At 47.3% G+C, this 12,521-nt stretch overlaps 1 protein-coding gene across 1 annotated transcript in view; it reads left to right on the top strand.

Annotated features, from left to right (window-relative positions):
• The first annotated feature begins 2,537 nt into the window (after nucleotides 1-2,537).
• Nucleotides 2,538-12,521, top strand: part of GATA4 (GATA binding protein 4) — a 79,036-nt gene continuing 69,052 nt past the window's right edge. The window contains exon 1 of the mRNA XM_036856778.1: nucleotides 2,538-2,609. The gene's annotated coding sequence lies outside the window, so the exon portion shown is untranslated. The remainder of the gene's footprint in view (nucleotides 2,610-12,521) is intronic.

Below are 12,521 nucleotides of genomic sequence, written 5' to 3'. Positions count from 1 at the left end.
GTCACAAAAGGACAAATACTGTCTGATTCCACTTACATGCGGTACCCAGAGCAGTCAAATTCATAGAGACAGGAAGTAGAATGACGGGTGCCAGGGGCTGCGGGGAGGAGGGGATGGGGAGTTGCTATCTAATGGGGACAGAGTTTAGGTTGGGAAGATGAAAAAGTTCTGGAGGTGGATGGTGGTGACGGTTGTACAGCAACCTGAATACACTTAGTGTCACTGAACTGAACTTAAAAATGGTTAAGATGGTAAATTTTATGTTATATATATATATATTTATTACCATAATATTTTTTTAACATCTTTATTGGAGTATAATTGCTTTACAATGTTGTGTTAGTTTCTGCTGTATAACAAAGTGAATCATCTATACGTATACATATATCCCCATATCCCCTCCCTCTTGCGTCTCCCTCCCACTCTCCCTATCCCACCCCTCTAGGTAGTCGCAAAGCACAGAGCTGATCTCCCTGTGCTATGCAGCTGCTTCCCACTAGCTATCGATTTTACATTTGGCAGTGTATATATGTCCATGCCACTCTCTCACTTCGTCCCAGCTTACCCTTCCCCCTCCCCCTGTCCTCAAGTCCATTCTCTACATCTGCGTCTTTATTCCTGTCCTGCCCCTAGGTTCATCAGAACCACTTTTTTTTTTTTGGATTCCATATATCTGCGTTAGCATACGGTATTTGTTTTTCTCTTTCTGACTTACTTCACTCTGTATGACAGACTCTATGTCCATCCACCTCACTACAAATAACTCAATTTCGTTCCTTTTTATGGCTGAGTAATATTCCATTGTATATATGTGCCACATCTTCTTTATCCATTCATCTGTCGATGGACACTTAGGTTGCTTCCATGTCCTGGCTGTTGTAAATAGTGCTGCAAAGAACATTGGGGTGCATGTGTCTTTTTGAATTACCATAATAATTTTTTAAACTACATGAAGGGAGGCTACATGGGAACAGTCCTCTGGAAAATATAAGAGACCCCCCTGAAGAAAGCAGGCATGGCTCTGCTTCTGCAGCTCGTCTTGTCCTTCTCAGCCCACACTTTAGGAATTTTAATGATCTGACACCACAGGGAGTTGTACACTAAAATCTTCCTGTGGCATAGTTTCTACAAGTTATTTGGCAGGAGAAGAGTGTAAAGACAGATAACAATAATAGACACCTTATTTATCACTTCCAAAAATATTCATAACTAAAAATTCTTGGAAGGGAAAAATATTTATTTTCCCTTATGCTTTCCCTTTTTTCCCAGGCCTTCATCTCTCTAGTTCCTTTTCCACCAAACATTTGTTCTTTGACTTCTGACAATTCATTTACCTTTTCTGTTTCAGGTTCCTAGTCTACATTTGGAAATCAGTAATAACTTTTATGTTCTCTCCTTTCCTTGCAGAGATTGTTGTAAGAATCCTGGAGACTGGGAAGAGGGAAATATGTAAAAATATAAAGCCATTGTGTTTATTCTTACTATTATTAAGAACTGCCTTTGGGAGATACTGACTCCTCAGGTGAGACTTACCCTAAATTATGCCAGATGCGACCCAAGAGAATTACACAGCAGGCCTGTCAAGAGAGATCTGCTTCGCCTGGTCCCTCAAATCACGCCACAGCTGCTGCTTCCTGTTTCTTTCTGTGTGCCTAGCACAGCCCCGCAATCCTGGGTCATTTGTGGGCAGGGAAACGTGGTAGCCAGTAGCGCTGTACATCCCTGCAGTGTAAAAGGATGAACTCCCCGTCACCAGGAGTATTCAAATAGAGTGCAGATAATCACATCGCAGGGAATTCCTGCTTTGGGCAGGAGGTTGAAATTCTGTGTTCTCTTCCAATGCTAAGAATCCATTGATTTCTTTATTACTGGATTAGGAATCAATTGATCTGAATCCAGTGTGGGCTCCATCCCCTTCCTTGCTGTGTGACTGGACCACAGCCATGTTCCTAACCTCTCTGAGCTCAGTTGTCTCAATTATCTCTTATTATGTAACCTGCCCAACTGCTCCTGTCCTGAGGAGCCCAGGAAATGCTACCGGAGCAAGGGCTTTGAAAATCTGTTATTTTTTATTGCCATGCTAGGAAGAATAGTACTGCTGTTATTATTATTCCTGACCTCAGAGGATGACTGCATGACCCAAGCAAAGACCACAAAGCAGCCCTCCCTGCTCAGAAGGGAAGGACTAGAGCCTGAGAGGGACTTGGGCTGGAGAAGCCACACTCTGAATCAGCATTTCTCCCCAAGAACAGTGATTCCTTCAGTTTCTTTCCTGTTGATCTCCGGTCCTTCCGAGTGACCTTTCAGAAGCATCTCTGGAACCTTGTGAACATTGACTTTTTTTTTTAATGTCCAACCAGGGCTTCAATCCCTAGCAGGGTTTCCTTCTACTTGTACACATACCAAAAAAGAAAAAAAGGCTTGCTGAATTAATGAACCACTTCCCTTATCTATTTTTCCTGTTATCTAATTCCGAGGGGAAAGCTGGGAGCTCCGAGGGAGCTGGGAGACAGCTCACAACGCCTCCCTCCCACACTCTGAGAACAGCCTGGAGTCCCCGGGACTGAGGGACGCTGTGAGGAGCCGCAGGGACACCGCTCCCGCCGTGGGTGAGTCCCCTCCTGGCCCCCGTGGTGACCCCTTCATCAGGGCAGAGAGGGAGATACACCGAGGGAGCCGGGAGGGCCAGGAGCAGGGGGGCTGGAGGATGGAAGGTCGGTGGGGGAAGGAGGGCAGGGAGAGGACCAGCCGGTGTGGACTGAGGGTGTGCAGAGGCTCTCAGGCCTTGGGGACAGGAAAGATGAGATTCTCTGCAGGCCAAGCCACAGAGCCAAGGCTTGCTTTCCCACTCTCGCTCTCTGGTTTATTTTCTTGGTTTCTCTTTCTTACAATTGGGTGTCATTTTAGTTTCGCCATTTTCTGGTTCGGCTTCCCACTTGAACAATCAGAAATTGATGGGGATGGGCAGTCTCTCAAGAAACAACAAATAAATACACGCCACACGAAAAATCAAACGATCTGACCAGGTGCCCCTGGGTCCTCTTGCCTTTGCTTCCTCCAACCCTCCCAGATCACATGGCTTTCCCCTGGGGTCCCTGCTGTGGATGCTCTGTCTTGAGAACCGGTTAGAAAGTTTAGGAGAACCCTTCCTGACCCAGGTCAGACCTGCCTGGGATGCTTTCAGGGCAGAAAATCTCACTGGCGTTTTTTGTTGGTTTCACTGGTGAGTTAGTAAATAGGCCTCCTGGCCTTCAGGATCTGATAATTTTCTTCACCTATTCACAGGTCAAGGGTCAGTCAGGCTTGGTGTCGGGTTTAATTTTTCCTTAATTCTGGAGCCAGACATGTGATGGGAAGGAGGGGGTGAAGGTGGGTCTTAACAGGTGTACCTCAATGATTGTATTTCTCTTCCCCGAGCCCACTTTGCGCTTTCAAGAGCTTGGTTGCATATGCTTTTTGCAAACAAATCGAAATTACCTCTGCTACCTATAAACCCATTGTTTGGACAAATGAGCTTTGCATCTTATTTGTAGCTGAGAAAAGGGCTGAGTCGGAAAGAAAAGGAGATACAGTGGTAAAGACAGAGGGGCAGCTTTGAAAGCACACGGGTAGAGAATGGCCAACCATTGCTTAAAAACGAAGGCTCTGGGAGAGTTTGAAACCACGCGGGTTATCTGAGCTTCGTCCACTTGCCCAAAGGTTGAAAACACACAATGGGGTATTTTAACTCTGTAGCCTCAGGAGGACTAAACAAGCGCTCATCTGGAATTGGGAAGGATTTAGCGCAAAGTTTCTTGGTGTCTGAATAGTTACTACAAATATTAACTCTGCAAAGCAGAGAATGGAAACTTGTTCCTTCTGCTATGTTTCCCTCAAGCCGGCTTCCAGCGGGGTGATTCAAAAGCTGTCTCAAAACTCACCCTGATCTGCCTTACTTATCTTTCCCCTGCCCAACTCTGGTTCCTTTAACCCTCCCCATTTCCCCCCAGGGCTGATATTCTCATTCTTCTGTGTGTTCTCCAAAATTAAGGGAATTTGAGAGGTTTTCAGCAGGGCAAGATCAGGGAAGCGCCCTTCTGAATTGAGGGAAAACCTTACTGTGAAAGGCTACTAGAATCCCGTCACAAAATTGATTTGGCTTTTTTATTAATAGTAGTAATGTGCTGGATTTTGTTTGTTTCTTTCTGTTAGTCTTATTTGATTAAATCAGCCTAGCGTAAAAAGATATTTAAAAGTCCCACTTTATGAACCTTTTTTTTTTTTTTTACAGAATTCATTAGAGTTCACGTTTAGCAAAATAGACATTTCCTGTTTCCTCTAAAGAATTTGTCTCTGAAAGTGACTGCATTTGTGAATTCGATTGGCAGGGAGGGGGGAAATCTTAGTTTTGTGTGCTTGGTACTGAGGAAATGTTAAGTTGCTCTTTATCCCTGTTCTATTTCTCAAACCCAATAAAATATCTATTTCAAATGACTTTCTAATGCCTTGTTATATTTGCCAAGTGATTTATGGGACGGAAAATTCTAGTTCGGCATGTGTAAGTCCAGAGATGGTTTAGAGCTGGGGCAGCACAGAGACTGAAGCAATTCAAGCGATCAATCTCCAACTGTCTAAACACAGCACCAAGTGGAGATTCGAGACAATTATCCGAATAATTGGGGGGGGGAGGCACTTTCACCTGAACTATCTAGATAAAGGGGCGACACGGGAAAATGTGCGTGGCCCTGAGGGCTCTGCCTCGGCTCTCTCCACGATCACGCGAATTCGGGAGATTTTTCTCTAGGTTCTCCGATTAGAGTTGGGCATGGGAAAGGAAGGAGAGGTTTCTAGAAAAGCTTAAAAGGGGCTCCCGCCGCGCCACTGGGAGAGGGGGGCCTGCGCCGCGGGACGCCCCCGCTGGGTCTGATAAAGTCCCGAAGCCGATCTAAGGTCAATAAACCAGGCGGCGTCAGGCTCCGGCGGAGGGTCGGAAAGGACAGGGGCGGGAGGGGAAGAGAGCAATCTCGAGGCTGTCGGCGGAATGAAAAGGAGCCGAGGACCGAGGAGGTCCCAGTCCGGGCGCCGGCGTGGGGCGCTCGGGGCCGAGCCTGGGCCGCCGTGCTGGGCGCGCAGCCCGCGGGAGGGAGTAGGGCGGGCGGACTGGGTGGGGTCCCCGCGGCGTTGACGGCGACCCTGAAAGTGTCCCGGGTCCTGGGCAAACAGACCTAACTCCGCCGAGAGTGTGAAGAAGGGAACGAAAAGTTTGGGGGGAAAAAATTAAGGAACGGAGGAGGGGTGAGATGGAGACTCCCAAATAATGAGGACACTCAAAAAAACTTCTGGGAACCCTCAAAGAGCCAGAGAATTGTCCCAAAATAAGAAAACTTAGGAAAAGGATGACAGTATTAATCACTAGTCATCAATTTGCATCCCTTTTGTATGGCGCTTAAAAGTTTACAAATTCCTTTTACATAGAGTTCTTGTTTCTCCCACTGTTCGCATGGCGAGAAAAGAGACTGCAAGAAGATATTGTGCCCAAAGTTACGGCACATCTCCAGGGTCCCCCGCAAAGGGGCTCGAACCGGTTGCTAAATGACTCGTCCTCATCCGAGAAGAGCTTCCCAGGAGAGAGCCCGGATGAGAAGTACGCAGCTCTGCGGAAACCTGGTGGATGGAAGCCTGGAAAAGCGCTTCGGGGCTGCTACCCTCCCGGATCGGGCCCCTCCGGCCGAGCCGTCTAGGGCAAAGCCCGAGTGCGGATAGGGGACGAGGTGGTGGTTGTGGAGGGGACTCCCCTGGAGGCTCGCAGGGTCCCCGCTGACACCGCGCCCTAGAACCGCCGGGCCTCTGCAAGTATACACCAGCGCCCTTGAGCTCTTTCCACTCTCCTGCGCTCGGCCCACAAGGCCGCGGAGCTCCCTCTTAGTCCTATTCCTGGCGGGGCCGACGCTGGTTTGGTTTGAACGCATTTCAACTATTGTGGCGCCATGTAGGCCAGGCCACCTCGGACGGGTGTCGCGCCCGCGGTCTCCAGGGTCGGGTCTCAGGCCCCGGAATCCCCGCGCAAGCGAATGTCCCGAGAGCAGGGTTGGTGGGCGAGAAAGCCCAGACCGCAGGCGGTGGGGTCCGGACGCGCTCCGGGCCCGGGTGTGACCTCGGGCCTGGGCCTGGCGCTGATCAGAACGCTGCCCGGGTTGCCCTCTGCACGGGAGACCCATTTGCGGAGCTCAGAGGCGGCGGGACGCTGGACGCAGGACGCACTGATGGCGGGGGGCGGGTTGGGGGGCGGGCAGGAGAAGGGGGGCTGGCTTTGCCCGCCGCCTGCGGGCCCCTCTCCGTGTGCAGGGCACTAGCGGCCCCTGGACCCGCTCGCCCCGAGGCCTCTGCCTCCATGGTCGGGGCAGCGAGGCTTGTAGCGAAACCCCGTCCCCCGGTGTCCTTCCGGTCGCGACCGCCCCTGTGAAGTCCCTACACTGGCCAAGAATCACAGATCACAGTAGAAGTTTCATCAAAACGGTTATTCTTACACACACACACACACACAAACACAAACACACTCCATCCCCCAGTTAGGCTGTTCTGCATCTCAACATCCCCGTGCGGAGACACCCCCCATCCCCAGAGTCGAGGGTCGCAGCGAACCTCCGCAGACTCCAAACCGAAAGGCACTGGATCAGTCATTTCTTGGACCGGTTTTGCAGTGTGGGGGGGGGGCATGAATGGCAGGCCCCCGGGGCTCGCAGGTTTAGTGGCCACGGACACCGGGTTCAGGGAGTCTCCCTGGCCTCGGCTCAAAGAGCCTTTCAGGCACGGCCCCGCTCGGGGGCTGGAGGTAGAGATTTTGCGCAGCTTCTGGACTTGGGGCTTATGGGGGATCAACGGGTTCCCGGGCCTGGGCACGCTGAGGTTCTGGGGCAGTCTTTTATTCACTTCTCGGCCCGCGCCCCCAACTCGACAATTCCCCAGCAAGCCTCCTCCTGGTCTTGGAAAAACTCCCCGCAGATCCTTCCAATACGTCACGTCGCTAAACCCGGGGACAGTGCCGGCAATGCCCCCCGCAGATGCCCGCACCGGGGGGCCGGGGTCCAGGCGCCGGCGCAGCGTTAGCGAGGGTCAGCGTTGGGCGGGGGTTGGGATGGCTGCTGACTTTTTTTAGGTACTGAGAGATGTAGTTTCTCCGTCATCCACCGCACTCGTCGTTCTTAGGGATTTTCTTTATTCGTTTAGTATTGTCTTCTTAACTTAGACACGCTCTGCCTTTAAATTTTCCTCTGCGTCTGGCTTGATATTTTCGCATCCCAACCCAAGACCCTTACCCCCTTATAATAAATTCGTTTTTACTAATTCGGGTGTCCAGTTTGCACGCAGAAGTTACCTGATGATGTCTTATGGGATGAACCAGAAGCCTTCCTGTTGGCGAGGTATTTTAGTTTCTGAATGTTAAACTACACAGTAGCGGTTTTGCTTGCCCTTAAGGAATTTCTTAAATCTCCACCTCTAAAGAAGTAGCGCCCTACAAAATTATTTTCCAGCTTCTAGGTGGATGTCTAACAAGATTGATTCTCTCAAAATCATGATGCAGTGTTGTTGTTGTTTAATGTTGTGGAAACATTTAATACTGAGCCAGATGATTTGTCCTGCCACACCATTTATTATGGCTTTCCACTAACTCCAAAGATTTAGCAGGAAATTGATATGGTATAAATAGATAACTTTCAGTTGTTCATCAGCTAAGATTTTGTTTGCTTTTTGTTATATCAGAGTAGTTCTAGCGTAATAATGATAGAACAATTAGTCTCTCCTTGTAGATAAGTCATAATTTTGAGCATCTATTATTTGTTTTCTGTGGAATTTGTTGTTAGAGCCTATGTGAAAATTTTGTTTCCTATAATAGTGCTGATAGACAGTATATCCTTTTCTTTTTCAGAAAATAACTGGAGACCCAAAAAAAGTAGCTCATGGCGGGGGGAGAAGTGTCAAGGTGGTTTTTTGTTTGTTTGTTTGTTTTTTAAGTTTTTGGCCACACCCCACAGCATGTGGGGTCTTAGTTCCCTGACCAGGAATCGAACCCATGCCTCTTGCATGGGAAGGCAGAGTCTTAAGCACTGGACCGCCAGGGAAGTCCCTCAAGGTTTATTTCTTTAAGAAACTTTAAAAAAGAAACTCTAAAGAAACAAGATCATTAACAGATAAAAACTTGACCATGGGAAATTCAGAACGGAGGTCAGAAAGTTAGCTACGCTTCCTCTGCGATGATTCAAGAACAACAAAAATTAGGAAAGGCAGTACCGTACTGGTCACATGTAATAGTCCCTGTTTGTGCAAAAGCATCTCTCTGGTATTAATGGTGTGGGGGGAGGAGGGTTGTTCAAAGTGTTCCTAGCTTCTGGAAAGTTGACAAGCAGAATCTACGAGTTGTAGAACTACTCCCTAGAATTCAGCAGATAGTAGCTACCGACCACCTCGGATACCTGCTTCCTTAAATACTATGGGAGTAGGGGCAGGATTTAGGGTTCAGGGCAAGTCCTGCGAAGAGGCTCTGGGAGGAAACCGCCTGAGGGCCCCAGAATTTGTCAGCTCTCCCGGGCCCTGTACTTTCCCCAGGCTTGGCGCGGGGCTGCCTTCGAAAACTCTCAGCTTGGTGGCCGCTCGGGTTTGCTCCAGCCGCGATAACGGAGGGGCTCGCTATCTAATCTGGACAGCAGCATGAACAATCCATTAGACCTCGGCATTTATCCGGGGCGGGGGAGGAGGGAGGGACGGGGGCTGGCGTGCCCCACCCGGGCCTAGGAGGCGCTGAGCTGGCCCATTGGAGGCGGCGGCGGGGGGGGGGGGGGGGGGGGAGGGGGAGGGGGAAGGGGGGAGGGCGAGGGGCGGGGGAATTAATGAAACTGAATTCGTGTGGACTCACAAGGTGCCCCTACGTGGTATGCTTACGTTGCTGGTAAACTGTAATTCTACCTATTGTCAGTGTAAGGACGAATTAGGATCCCTTTGGGTTTGGAATATCACATTTTCTTTTAAGAATTTCAGTAGATACTTTACAATGTCTAGTTCAAACTCCACGCCAATCAAGGGGCGCTGTAAGATTCCAATTTTCACCAGTATTCCCTGGGACTTGGGAGACTTAAATCCATCCACCCATTCTTTCGTTCATTCATTCGGCAAACATTTACAAAGCTTTCCTCCGCCAGGCATTGTGCCTTGTACTGACATGTTAAATTATTTGCCCAAGATGAGGACTACGCTGGCGACGTGGGCGGAACCCTAAATCAACTATTCCAGCCCCGTGACTGCTCACTTCTTTCCCCCAAGACATACAAATCAGAGACGTTGGGAGTTAGAAGGGCCTCAGAGGTTATCTGGTCCAGCCTTCAATTCAATGCAGGAATCCCCGCCCCAGAAGGCCGCAACGAGGCCCGCGTGGGCTTGAACGAAGCTCCGTGGATTGGAAAGTCTTTCCCTAGAAGAAGTCGGTCTCCGCCTGCCCACACCTAAACTCTGGTTGCTAAGCCCCTCGTGCCGCTGTGACCCCCCCAGGTGTCCCGCTAACCCTGCGGGGCCACCTTCCCTTCAGACTTCCCCTGGGAATGTAGTCTCCAGGTGCAGGATACTAACCCCCAAAGAAATGTTAGGGTGCCATTGGCCTTAGTCAAGCTGGCCTGCCTCACCTGTCCATAGGGATTATGCGCTGCCAGTCAGAGTATAGGCAGTAGCCAAAGAACCTCCAGAGCCTGGATTCTTGTCTCAACACAACCACCTACGAGCTGGGTGACCTGGACCCAGTTATGCCAGTGGTGACCAAGTTATTCCACTTCTATTTCTGGCATATTCTCGAAATAAGATGTGTGAATGTGCTTCTCAATAGTGAAGGATGTCACCTTATTCAAAGATAAAATTCCTCCTCTATAATCTGAGATTATTCTCATTTGCTGTTTAAAAACTTAAATGCTACAAAAGGCAACTTCTGGATAATGACCTCATCACAAAGAACGTTCTGGAAACTTTAGTTCTGATGAGATACTAAGGGCACATTGTCCCTGGGTGAATGTGAGAGTTTAGACTGTAGTGTTAGAATAATGTGATTTGAATCCCATGTCCACTACTTACTGGCTATGTTATCTTGGGCAAATTACTTAACATTTTTGTGCTTTGGTTTCTTGTATTTTGAAATCTTCACAAACCTTAGAGGGCAGACAAGACCTCTCCTAGTCCCTAAAATAATCTCCAGAGTGTAATTCATTAGCCGGGCATCAGTGTCCCTCATGGGTTTGTTTGGCTTTGTTTGTTTTGTTCTTAACCTGTAACTTCGAAACACTGCAGTAGTTAAATTTGTCTAACAAGAGGTGTAAATTTACCCCAAAATTCATAAATATGTTTTTAAATTATCTCACCCAAAATTGAGTGTTGCTGGTGGGAATTTTGGATGCAACCTTTCTGGAAGGCAATTTAGCAATATGTATCCAAACACTACAAGTGTTCATATTTTTTTGACCCACTTTTTCCAGTAATAGCAATTTACCCCAAGGAAATAATCAAGGGTTTACAAGATGCTTTACTTACCAAAATATATGTGGATTTGACAAGGGCACTTCAAACATTTATTTATTTTAAGGAAAAATAGAAAATAACATAAACTCTGAACATAAGAGTTTACTTACATAAACTGCAAAATCCATAATGTAGCCATCAAACTGTTTTCCTTAAAATATTTAATGACATGGGAATATCTCATAATATTTTTTTTAATGAAAAGTAGATTACGAAATACTGTGTGAAACTGGCTGGGTGGGGTGGGGAGGAAGAGAGACAGACAGACAGACAGACAGAAAACACTAATGTTCTCCATGGTTCTTTCTGGGTGATGTGGTTAAGGACAGATTGTGTTTTCCTTGTTATACTCACCTGTATTTTCCAAATGAACTACAATGAGCTCCTGTTTCTTTGAAATTAGAAAAAAAATTTTGAGAGGGGTGGGGATGACTGATCAGATCCAAGACATGTCTTGCTTCTTAAGATTTCATGACTATGGTACTTATGACAAATATTCATTTTAGAGAATTTAGCTTTAAAGTCCCCAAAACTCAATGGACTCAAACTCCAAAAACAGTCCTGGACTCTAGAGACATTTACATTTGGTGGGAGTGATTTTTTCCACAATGGGGTTCTCCCTCCCCATTTAGAAAATGTTTTCACAGTCATCCAGATTGCCTCAGAATTTCACTTGCAACCTTGAGTGTTGCTGAAATTGAAAACAATAGTCTAAGTTCTTGTAAATTTTTCCTCTTCTCAAAACTCCCTTTGCTGGCAGAAGGATGTGGTGGAATGTAAGGCCAGGTGCTCTCGTCCAGCTGCAAATAAAAGCTGATTATTCAGACCCCAGGAGAAGAAGAGGGGAACTTGGGCAGGGGAAGCAGACCTTTAGTGGTGGCCAAAAAGCTGGTGAGGGTGTTCAGAAGGGAAGACCTTTGTGAAAGCAAGAAAGTTAACCACTGAGAACGCGACTGAGGACCACATAAATTACAAGTATTAGTGAATGTCAGGTGCCACTTTCAAAACTGAAATAGTTTTTATTTGTAGAGGAATAAGCAGCAGTTTATAAAGATGAAGGCTGCCTTCCTCCCACTTCATATGTGGAGTGTGCGATGGGGTTGAGGGGAGGGTGGTAACACAAAGAAATAGAAATAAAATCCCACCATAAACTTAGGGAGCCTTCAAAAAATCTTGTACTGAGATTTTTAATTTAAGGTAACACATTCGGGCAACAGAAGATAAAAGTAGCATTGAGTTGAAGGTCAATTTCATTGATGTTAATTATCATATAAACATTGAGCAAATAAAAAAAATTGTATTCTGAGTACAGTAGGGGATATCGACTTAAAATACAGCTCCTATCCTCTCTCTCTAAGATCTATACTTTTTTTTAACTCTGAGGTCAGCCTTTGGATGGTTGGTTGGTTGGTTGGTTGGTAATAAAGGAATATGAAGAGAATTTTGGTAGAACCACAAAATTTTAGTTTTTTGTAGACTGGAGTGAGTTTCTCTCTGCCCTTCTCCATCTACGAGGCAAGCAGGGACCAGTCAGGCACCATATTTATCTTCACGCCACATTTGCCAGCCCCCTGCACCGCACAGGCATGGTGGTAGGTAATGTTTTGAAGAATAATCTCACAGGAGCACATTCTAGACATCTTTGCTGACTGAATTCTCTACAACAAAAATCCCCAGCAACAACTGATTTCTCTGTACTTGTCTCTGAAGGGAACAAACCCAAAGCCTTGAGCCAACCATATGTACCCTGCATCTGGCCAGGATACATCCTGAAGTAAGGGGTATGAGAAGTTAGGGCAACCAGAGCTGGGAAGGGTGCATATTTCCAAAGCCTTCACAGAATGCTTTGTTTTCTACTACCTAGGAGTTCCTAGGTCTGTGGGCCAGTAGATTTTTGGCTGATTTTCTTATCACTGTGCCATTTAGCATTCTCAGAAATGTCTCATCAGGCACGGGGTTTTCTTGAACACACACTGACCCCAAGGAAGTAT

The sequence above is a fragment of the Balaenoptera musculus genome, chromosome 6 (assembly GCF_009873245.2).
Source record: "Balaenoptera musculus isolate JJ_BM4_2016_0621 chromosome 6, mBalMus1.pri.v3, whole genome shotgun sequence".
In the NCBI taxonomy this organism is placed as follows: domain Eukaryota; kingdom Metazoa; phylum Chordata; class Mammalia; order Artiodactyla; family Balaenopteridae; genus Balaenoptera; species Balaenoptera musculus.
Note: the sequence above shows the minus strand (reverse complement) of the source record. Positions and strands in the feature narration are given on the sequence as shown.